The sequence below is a fragment of the Mastigoproctus giganteus genome, chromosome 10 (genome assembly GCF_048544385.1).
Source record: "Mastigoproctus giganteus isolate SK-2022 chromosome 10, ASM4854438v1, whole genome shotgun sequence".
NCBI classification, from domain to species: domain Eukaryota; kingdom Metazoa; phylum Arthropoda; class Arachnida; order Uropygi; family Thelyphonidae; genus Mastigoproctus; species Mastigoproctus giganteus.
Window position 1 is genome coordinate 195,253,661 of NC_143584.1, and position 9,172 is coordinate 195,262,832.

At 34.3% G+C, this 9,172-nt stretch overlaps 1 pseudogene; it reads left to right on the top strand.

Moving 5' to 3' along the window:
* The first annotated feature begins 7,866 nt into the window (after positions 1-7,866).
* On the top strand, positions 7,867-8,733 carry LOC150079700 (zinc finger BED domain-containing protein 5-like; annotated as a pseudogene).
* Positions 8,734-9,172: the final 439 nt, after the last annotated feature.

Below are 9,172 nucleotides of genomic sequence, written 5' to 3' on the forward strand. Positions count from 1 at the left end.
ATAGACAACTATGTTACAAAATGTACATCTATGTTACAATCATAAAATACATGAAATACATGATATCTGATTTATAAGTACACTTTATCTGGAATATAGAATATTTGAGTTATTAATTACTCGCAAAGGCTTTTATTACTGTAAACTGGTAAGAACATAATAACCGGTAAGAGTTCTGGTATGTGGCGTGTTTCTATGACGTGATATTAAAACACAGAAAAATCAAGAAGTTCTTATTTGGAGGTTACATAAAAAATAAAAAAAATTGGCAATTATAACATCAAGAAAGAAAGATTTATATATATACAGGTTGGCCATAATTTAAGTATCCTTATTCAGAGCTCACTGTGGCTCTAAGTTACAAGCGGAATGCTACCAAAAAAACTATTCAAGCATTGGGGAAAGGGATCCCTTGAAAAAAATATTAGTTCCAAAATATGGCGATAGGAGATAATATGGCTTTTTACAAGAGGAAAGACATGAAAAAGTACCAAGAAATAAATAACTAAATCAAACCTTAATGAAATTAAAATTTTTATTTGTACTCTTTGGAAAAAAACAGAACGAAACTGAATTGCACTGAAGTTTTAAATCCAAACTAAAAAATAAGACACCGAAGAGAGCAGAAAATTTGCATAAATCTGAGTTAATTTAATTTTCCCAGCAGCAGAGAGCTATAAGGGCAGAACGCGAACGTCGAAAGAATATTCTGTAAGTTTGCTGTTAACATTATTCCTCAACTGCAACAAAGAGGATCAATGGATGAGACAATTTTATGCAAATGAGGCTCCTCTTCATGTATCATCACCAGTGGAGCAACTTCTCCGGCATCACTTTATTGCAAAAGAGTCGATTGTTTTCCCTTGCAAGGCCACCACGTTCACTTGACCTCCCACCATGCTTCCAGACTGTCTCTACAAAGACAGTCTATAAGCATCGCTTTAGGAGGCCTAGGCATTATTGCTGCTGCAAAGAATGCCATTTTTAAACGTTACAGATCACGTGTTCTTTTTATGTGTTCAGAATTCAGTCTTACCATTGGCAAAAGACTCCTGTCGAATCTTTCCAGTTTTCTAAGGAAAGAATTGCATTCAGAAAAACACACGACGATTAAATTGCAGATTCTCAAGTTTTGGCGCATTCTTCGATCAAAAATGTGACGTTTTTGTTTGGTTAAATGGAATTTTTCCGTTGGCACAAGGGCTTCTTATCATATTGTGACTGTTCATGATTTCCTTATGATTGTTTTTACATGATATTACGATCAGAGATAATTAAACAAATCTATGCGTTTCAAATAATTAAACAGTTCTTCGAAACCTGCATCAGTGTCAAGAATATTTGATAGAGTTAAAGTTTCTTTGTAGTTGGATAGAAAGTTAAACCTTGACATTCGTAACGTAAATCGTTGAGGAGTGAATATGAATATTAGTATCGATGTTGATAGGACGTAAGCGCAACTTCAGCCAAATATGCATGTTCCTATCTTATAATTTTATGTAGTGAATCTTCAATCTGGAAACAGAGGAAGGCTTAAGAATGGTAAATAGTTCATATAGATTTGGTTCAATTATTGGCAACAGTATAGGAGACTGGTAATGGTTCTTGGAAACGTGAGAGAGAGAGAGAGAGAGAGAGAGAGAGAGAGAGAGAGAGAGAGAGAGAGAGAGAGAGAGAGAGAGAGAGAACGAGCGAAAGACAGTTTTCTGATTCCAATATTACGTACAATCTAGCAGGTATGTTTAACAGTAGGTGATGACGAACAATGGATGCATAGAAGTGGGCCAACCCCCACTAGAAAAAAACATATGGATTTGGCGTTTATGGGCTGTGCATAATCTTGATAGTAGACTTCTTTCTGTGTATTTTGCCTGAAGCTAGAATTCCATAATGCTGGTTCTTCTTTGATTTGGAGCAATTCTTCGTTTCTATTATTCTTCGTTTCTTACTTCCCGATTTCTCACCACTGATATCTTGAGACGTTTATTGTATGCTTCAAATATTTTACATATGATACTTGTTAATTTACTAGTGTTTTACTGTTTGAGCATCCTCTGGACAGAGGATGTTCACTTGTAGAGCTACTGCTGCTTGAAGAGATTTTTTTTAGCTGCGTGACACTGACGATCCTCTTTTGAAGTAAGTATCATGTCGGATAGACAGATTGAACATGTTATATGATTCCGTATTGTGTCAGACGGGGGGCTTAAATGCATCGGACACAGTTAAAGAGATGATTGAGCCGTCTGGGTAGAACGGCCATGTTCCGGTATGACCGAACTTTCTGGTGTGAAGTGGTTTCCCCTTCAAGACAATGCCAGGCACTATAGATCTATTATATGGTGCAGGCAGTAATCACTGCCATAGGTTCCACAGTTCTGTAACTTTCCCCTTTTTTATGGGACTTAGCCCCGTGTGATTTCTTCCTGTTTTCAAGTCTAAGTGTTTCTTCAAGAGTTTTGAAAAGCTCATAGTCCCGTAGTAAAAAACTGGAAAATTGCACTACAAATCCATTGGAGCTGTCACTCTGCAATTTATACCGGCTGTAGACTGGACTTACAGGCTTTCCAATCATTTCCTAGGTTTCTCAATTGTCACTCCTGTGAAATGTGCTCTAAGGGCAATAGATTTCTGAAAATCGGAAATATCACCTGATTTCTCTATGCTCGGTTCTTGATGTAGTAAGTTTTAGGGGAATCAACTACTAAAACTATATCGCACCTTGTGGTACACAAGGTGCGATATAGTTTTAGGCCTGTAAATTGCGTGTTCTGTGGTCGATTTTCTGTCTTGCTGGACGAAAACCAAAGTTTCGTTGAGAAAAGAACAACCTGTCCTCGCCTGTCGTACGCAATGGGTAAAAAGGCCAATAAAAATTCCTCTCACGTCATTAATGGTACTTGAACTCAAGTCTTTTCCACCTGGTGGTTCTATCTCATGAACGAATTGATCAAAAAGCACCAGGAAAGCACTGAATATTTACCTGATAAAGCAGATGTAATCATACTTGTTGGCAACATTCATATTACCTAATTTAAAAGAGCTGCTATTGCAAATTGTGTAAGGTTTATAATTTTTTGTGCAGTGAGCGAAAATTCTCCATTCCTTTTTTTTAATGTACACAATACAATATATAAAGATTTGTGTATTCAAAATTATCTAAATTTATATTCTTGTCGAACGTCTTAAAAACAAGGTCCAAATCATTCAACCATAAAACTGAACTAATATTAACTATCATTTGGGAAACAGAAAATGCACAGTTATCTTACATTACCACAACAGTATATTCCGAAATTTTCTTACTATTTGATCTGCACAGAAGAGTGAACAATTTTAATGTACAGAAGACATCTTTCCAATGAGTTTTCAGGGTGAGCTACATTAAAGTAGGTGTGCCAATAAGTGGTTTAATTAACACAAAGTACGTTGTGGCCTGTTAAGGCAGGTGTGGACAATGTTTTTGAATGATGATGTTATAAGATGGATAATTGAAGGATCTCTTATTAGTTGGGAATGTAAAAAAATAGGCTTATTACTCAGAAACAAAATGCCAAAATAAAAATCATAAAGATGAAGGAAAATGATCAACGCATTAAGATCTAGATTTTATATTAGAAATTCCAATGTAACTTCATGTAATCCAGTTCTGGAGAAAACAAGGGAAAATATTTAATTTTCATGATTATGTAAAACAGAAGAAACATTGAACTTCAAACAGAGTTTCTTTCTATGGTAGATGGTTTGAGTTTATCTTTAATTAGTTATTCGAACCATCGAGGTCATTGTGATATTTGACTCAAAAGGTATTCTTATGTTTATTCTAACGACAGTGGTGGACTTTAGTACGCTTAATCAAACGTTGTTGCTGTTTATGGCTAAATATTATTTCAAAAATTATTTCTTATCATTACTTAAATCAAATTTCTTTAAAAGAATTGAATTTCGTTTGAAGGATCTTAGCAAAATTGGTTATTTTTAAGAAATAATTTAAATTTTTTTATTATCAATATTAATCATCACTTATCAATATTTAGCTCAACAATTATGGTAAAAAGAAAACTGATGCATTGTAAACACATAAATGTAAACTTTAAACATTGAAAAGCGGGTTGAATTTAATGAAAAATAATTTCTGTTGAATTATACAAATAAAATTATTAGATTTATTGAAAAAATGAATACATCAGTTGGATTACAAATTACATGTAAAAGATTCAACGTGTAATAAAATAGTTAACTATAAAATATGTTGTCTTTATTTTATCAGAATGTTATGGTAAACAAAAATTGCCACATTTAAATAAGGTAAATTTACATTCAAATTTTGTTTCGCTTTTCTCAATTCTGTGTAGTGATGTAGCTTTTTATGGCCAAATTATGATGATTAAAACACGCAATTTTTAAAAATTTTTTTTATCAGTTGTTGGCACGTCCGCTTCTGTGGCCATAATGCACTTCCCAAAGATTTTGCATTTTACTCTGATCCAAACCGGAGGCGGGATTCAAACCCACGACCTTTGGTTTGCAAGGGGGCTTTACCCAACTGGCTAGCGCGGTTGGCAAAACAAGCAGTGATCAGCCTTTGTTCTTGGTCAAGGTGGTATTGATTACAACCTGCAGATTTGCGACACTCCGTCATGGAGCATCCATACCCTGGATCTATAACTCGACGTATTCCAATGGCATTCTATGGGTTTCACATCAGACAGCAGCACCTGGAGATCACTTTCATATTTGGCAGACCACCAAATGTTTAAAAATTACGCTTTACCGAAATTCTGTGAAGAACCCAGATGTATGTATGTATACCTATGACGAATATTTGATGATGTTTTTGAGATGGTGAATTGCCTAGTATCATAATTGCAATATATGTACATTGAATGGGCGACCACAATTTCAGCCTGTTATTACATTAGGTTCACGCGGATGTCATTCAATAAACTCGTATTTGTGTCTATAAATTGAGTGCGTTCTCTGGTCGATTTGCCTGTTCTCCTGGCCGAATAACCTCGAGTACCTGGTTCGGAAACCTTGTTATCTACGACTGAGATCGACTAACGCAGCCACGGAGAGAAAAAAGCCCAGTATAGGCTTTTTCCACTCCGTGTAGGTCCTGCTGTCATCTACAGCATTCGAACAAAGCCTTTTCCACCCAGTGTGGGGAGGAGGGTGACAATACCACTGTGCTTCCGGCGCAGGCAATTTCAGCCTAGTATCCTTAAATTTTAATTATTAGTCATTTAAACATTCCAAGTACATAGTCAGTGGACAGAATACTCCTTGAGCACTTAACATTACTTGCATACCATCGGAATTTAAATCCCATTGAATTGATAATGGCTGATAAATTTTAGTCGAATATAAAAAAAAAATTTGAATATCACGTAACTGGAAGAATACGCATAACTCAAGAAAAATGGAAAGGCTGATGTGTCTTCAAGAGAAAATGGAAGTATTGAGACACTAATTAATTCAATTATTGAAGAATTTACTGAGTCTTTAGTGTTTAGTCGAAATGAATGTGATAGCTAAATTTACACCACAGCGGAAACAGAATGTTTATATATTTATTAAATATTAATTACTCCTGAATGTTTTTATTAATTTTTTAACATTTATTTTTGAACATTATGATTGTATTTTAAGAATCGAGCATTGCGATATATTTATAAAGAGAAATAACTACTAAAATGTGTTATTCATTTGACTATCTGCATGTTTTCTTTACTTCTTGACTCCTATTTGAGAATAGAAGTGCTTGCTTAACCACTCCCTCTATTATCATTCTGTGCCGAACTGGAAGATACTATACCAACATTAACAACGAAACCATCATTTCTGTTATAAAGGTGATTTCTGCTGTACAAGATCTTTGTCTATTGCCCGTGGCAGACATATTTCGCGCCTCTTCCATCTGGCCTTCTAAATTAGAGCGAAAATAATACCGTGTTTTCACTACCTTGTGTTTTACCATTCGTTGTCTGGTAATTCTCCAGTACAGCGTCATGGTAACAGTTGGCTCCAACCTGAGGGGATCGTATTCCCACTTGTCACCGACACTGTAATTAAGACGCAGCATGCCATGCATGCTCGCTGAAATGAAAGGACTTTGACCATATCGGAGGATTAGCAAATCTGTTGTTTAATGTACATAACAGAATGTTTATCCTAGTGCGTGTTGCGAAGAACATCATTATTACAATCCGAAATTAACTGGAAAGAAATAATTAAAATAATTTTGTCCAGAAAAAGGTAACTGTTCTTTTATATTTTTTCTGAGAAATATATTTCACCTTTAAATGAATAATTTGTATTCTACGTTAAACTATATGGAAAAATGAATCTAACTGAGCTGTGATATATACCTAAAATAATATTAATTAAAATCTTCCAGACCCTATTCGCTCTATAAAAAGAGGAAAAAATATCAAAAATAATAAAACAAAGAGAAACAGAAAGAAATACGATAATGATGTGTACGAAAAAAAGAAATGTAGATACATTCAATGTAAAGCTTCTCTGCCTAGACAACAGCAATGTTTGAAAAGAGAAAAAGACAAACTGCAACCATTAAAAATCCACTGTAGAATGGAAGAATCCTCAATGATTCTTGTTGAGGGAAAGAGACCATAATCTGCACCGCTGTTCCAGTACAGGTTTGTAAATTGCCGAATTTACCATTAAGATTGTGACACCCGGTCTGCTTAAAGGGTGTTTGCAACTCGGCTACCGAGGCCACCTAAATAAGAAACTCTAAATATATGAAGTTAAATATATAATCTACATATAATAACGAATTTGAACACATAGACGTGGTAATATGGACTCGCATTTCTGCGAAGGTTTAATATATCTAAAATGACAATTATCATCAGAGAAAATAATTTTAAAAAAATAAGATTTACTTCGCCATAACACTTCACTAGAACATTTGTGCAATTAACTACTGTATTTCATTCCAATAAATTATAAATTTCTTACCTATCCACCGAAAACAATTTTGCTTCATTATAACTGACAAATTGTAAACTTGTTTCAGAAAAAGTCACTGATCAATGTCCAGAAAGGCCATTACTGTGGCAGCAAAAGTGAATAACACCACTTGTTATCTGCACTCTTTCTTGACAAAATGAACCGCTTCGTCTACTGTGCTTCTCTCCCACTCCGTCCTATTCTGCTATTGGCAGATCTTCTTGGCATTGGTGGACGTCATGTGGCTTTATATATGACAAGCAGTTAACAATGGTGGAAGTGTAATAGCATTCAATTCAAAAATTTTAATTCATATTCGATATTTACGGATCACATACAAAGCAAATTGTATTATTGTTGCTTTAATAAAACAGCAATTTACACGCGAGTATTTTTATACATTTTCTTACATATCTACTGTACGTTCCTATGGCTTCTAATGTAAAATATTTTTATTGCATTATTAATGAAATCATAAAAAAAACTGTTAACCATTAATATTTATTTCTATCTATTGAATCATTCCTGTTAATTGGTAAATAAGGCGTGTGTTAATAAGGAACAATTATATAAATAACGGAAAATTGAATAAAAACTATTAACCAATTCTTAATTGCATATTAATGTATTTTTTTAAATTAATTATTTTTTGATAAATTATTTTGATATTTGACAATTTAATATCAAATAAATATATCTAATGCTGAGCAAAGAACAAAACCCGGTTTATTAGTTTAATTAGTATTTTAGTTTGTTTGTCTTTTGCTGTCTTGCCCAAAAACAACTGATGTCGTGGACACTATTCTAATAAGTATAACACAACTATTGCAAAGAATTTTGGTTCCGACTAGAGAAATATTAATTATATAATTTTTTTCTACAGATATTATGGCCGATTCTAAGAAAAAATGTAGACAATATAGTATTGAATATTTGAACTGTGGCTTTATTCAGTCGCCTACAAACAACATATTACAAATGTGTTTGATTTGCGAAAGAGTTTTATCAAATGAAGCTATGAAACCTTCAAGACTACGAGAACATTTGACAAAAGTTCTGGCTGATAAAAAAGATAAGGATTTATTTTATTTTCAAGCGCTTAAAGAAAAACGTTTGAAACAACCAACATTGGTAAAACTCTTTTCAACAGAACCCAAACAAGATGACGATGGGTTGCGTGCTTTTTACAACATTTCTTTACTGAATTGCTAAAATGGGAAAACCGCATACTACTGGTGAAGAACTAATTGTACCAGCTGGAAGTGAGGTAATACGACCTATATGCTGCACATGCCAGCGTCTGGTATTATCAATAAAATTTCTTTGAGCAATAATACAGTGCAAAGAAGAATTGATGAAATTGCTAAAGATGTTGAAGACTCATTATGTGAGTACAGTATTTAAAAACATCCCAGTTCTCTATACAGATTGATGAGTCAACTTTGCCAGGAAATGAAGCTTTACTTTTATTATACGTGCGACTCATAAAAGAAGAACAAATTTGCGAAGAATTATTATTTGCTAAAAATTCGAAAACTGATACTAAAGGAAAATCGATATTTCATGCATTGGAAGAGTTTTTTTAAAGAAAAAGAAATACCACTGAGTGATACCTTGTCAGTTGCTACTGATGGTGCTCCAGCGATGATAGGGCGCTATAGCGGGTTTCTTGCATATTTAAAAAAGGCGGTGCCGAATGCATTCGCTGTACACTGTGTCATCCATCGTCAATTTAGTTGCCAAAAATCTGAGTGAACGCCTATATAGGTCATTAGATTATGTCACTGAGTTTGTGCAACGCTGAGAGTGATGGCTGCCTTATCTTGTGCTCCCCAAGTTTACAGTGTTTTCATGTGTTTATTATGCGAGTTAGACCACCTTTTTTGTATAGTGACCTGACTGATTATACTGTGCACCTCCAGTGGAAGATTGTGTCCCTAAACTTTTAGGTAATTATGATTTTTTCACGATCTGTTTCTTACATAAACATACTGTATTCATATTTACCGTCTTTACTTGTTTTAAAGCCCGAATCTTTACTTTCGCATTTGCTGGCCTTCACTGCTCATCAACTCCTCCCCCACTGCCTCCCGGCTATATCACAAGTTCAAGCAATCGGAGAACCTTGTGTGTTTGCCGTCAGTTAATCACTTCAAATGTGCAAATTTTACAATTCTCACCTATTTCTCGCACC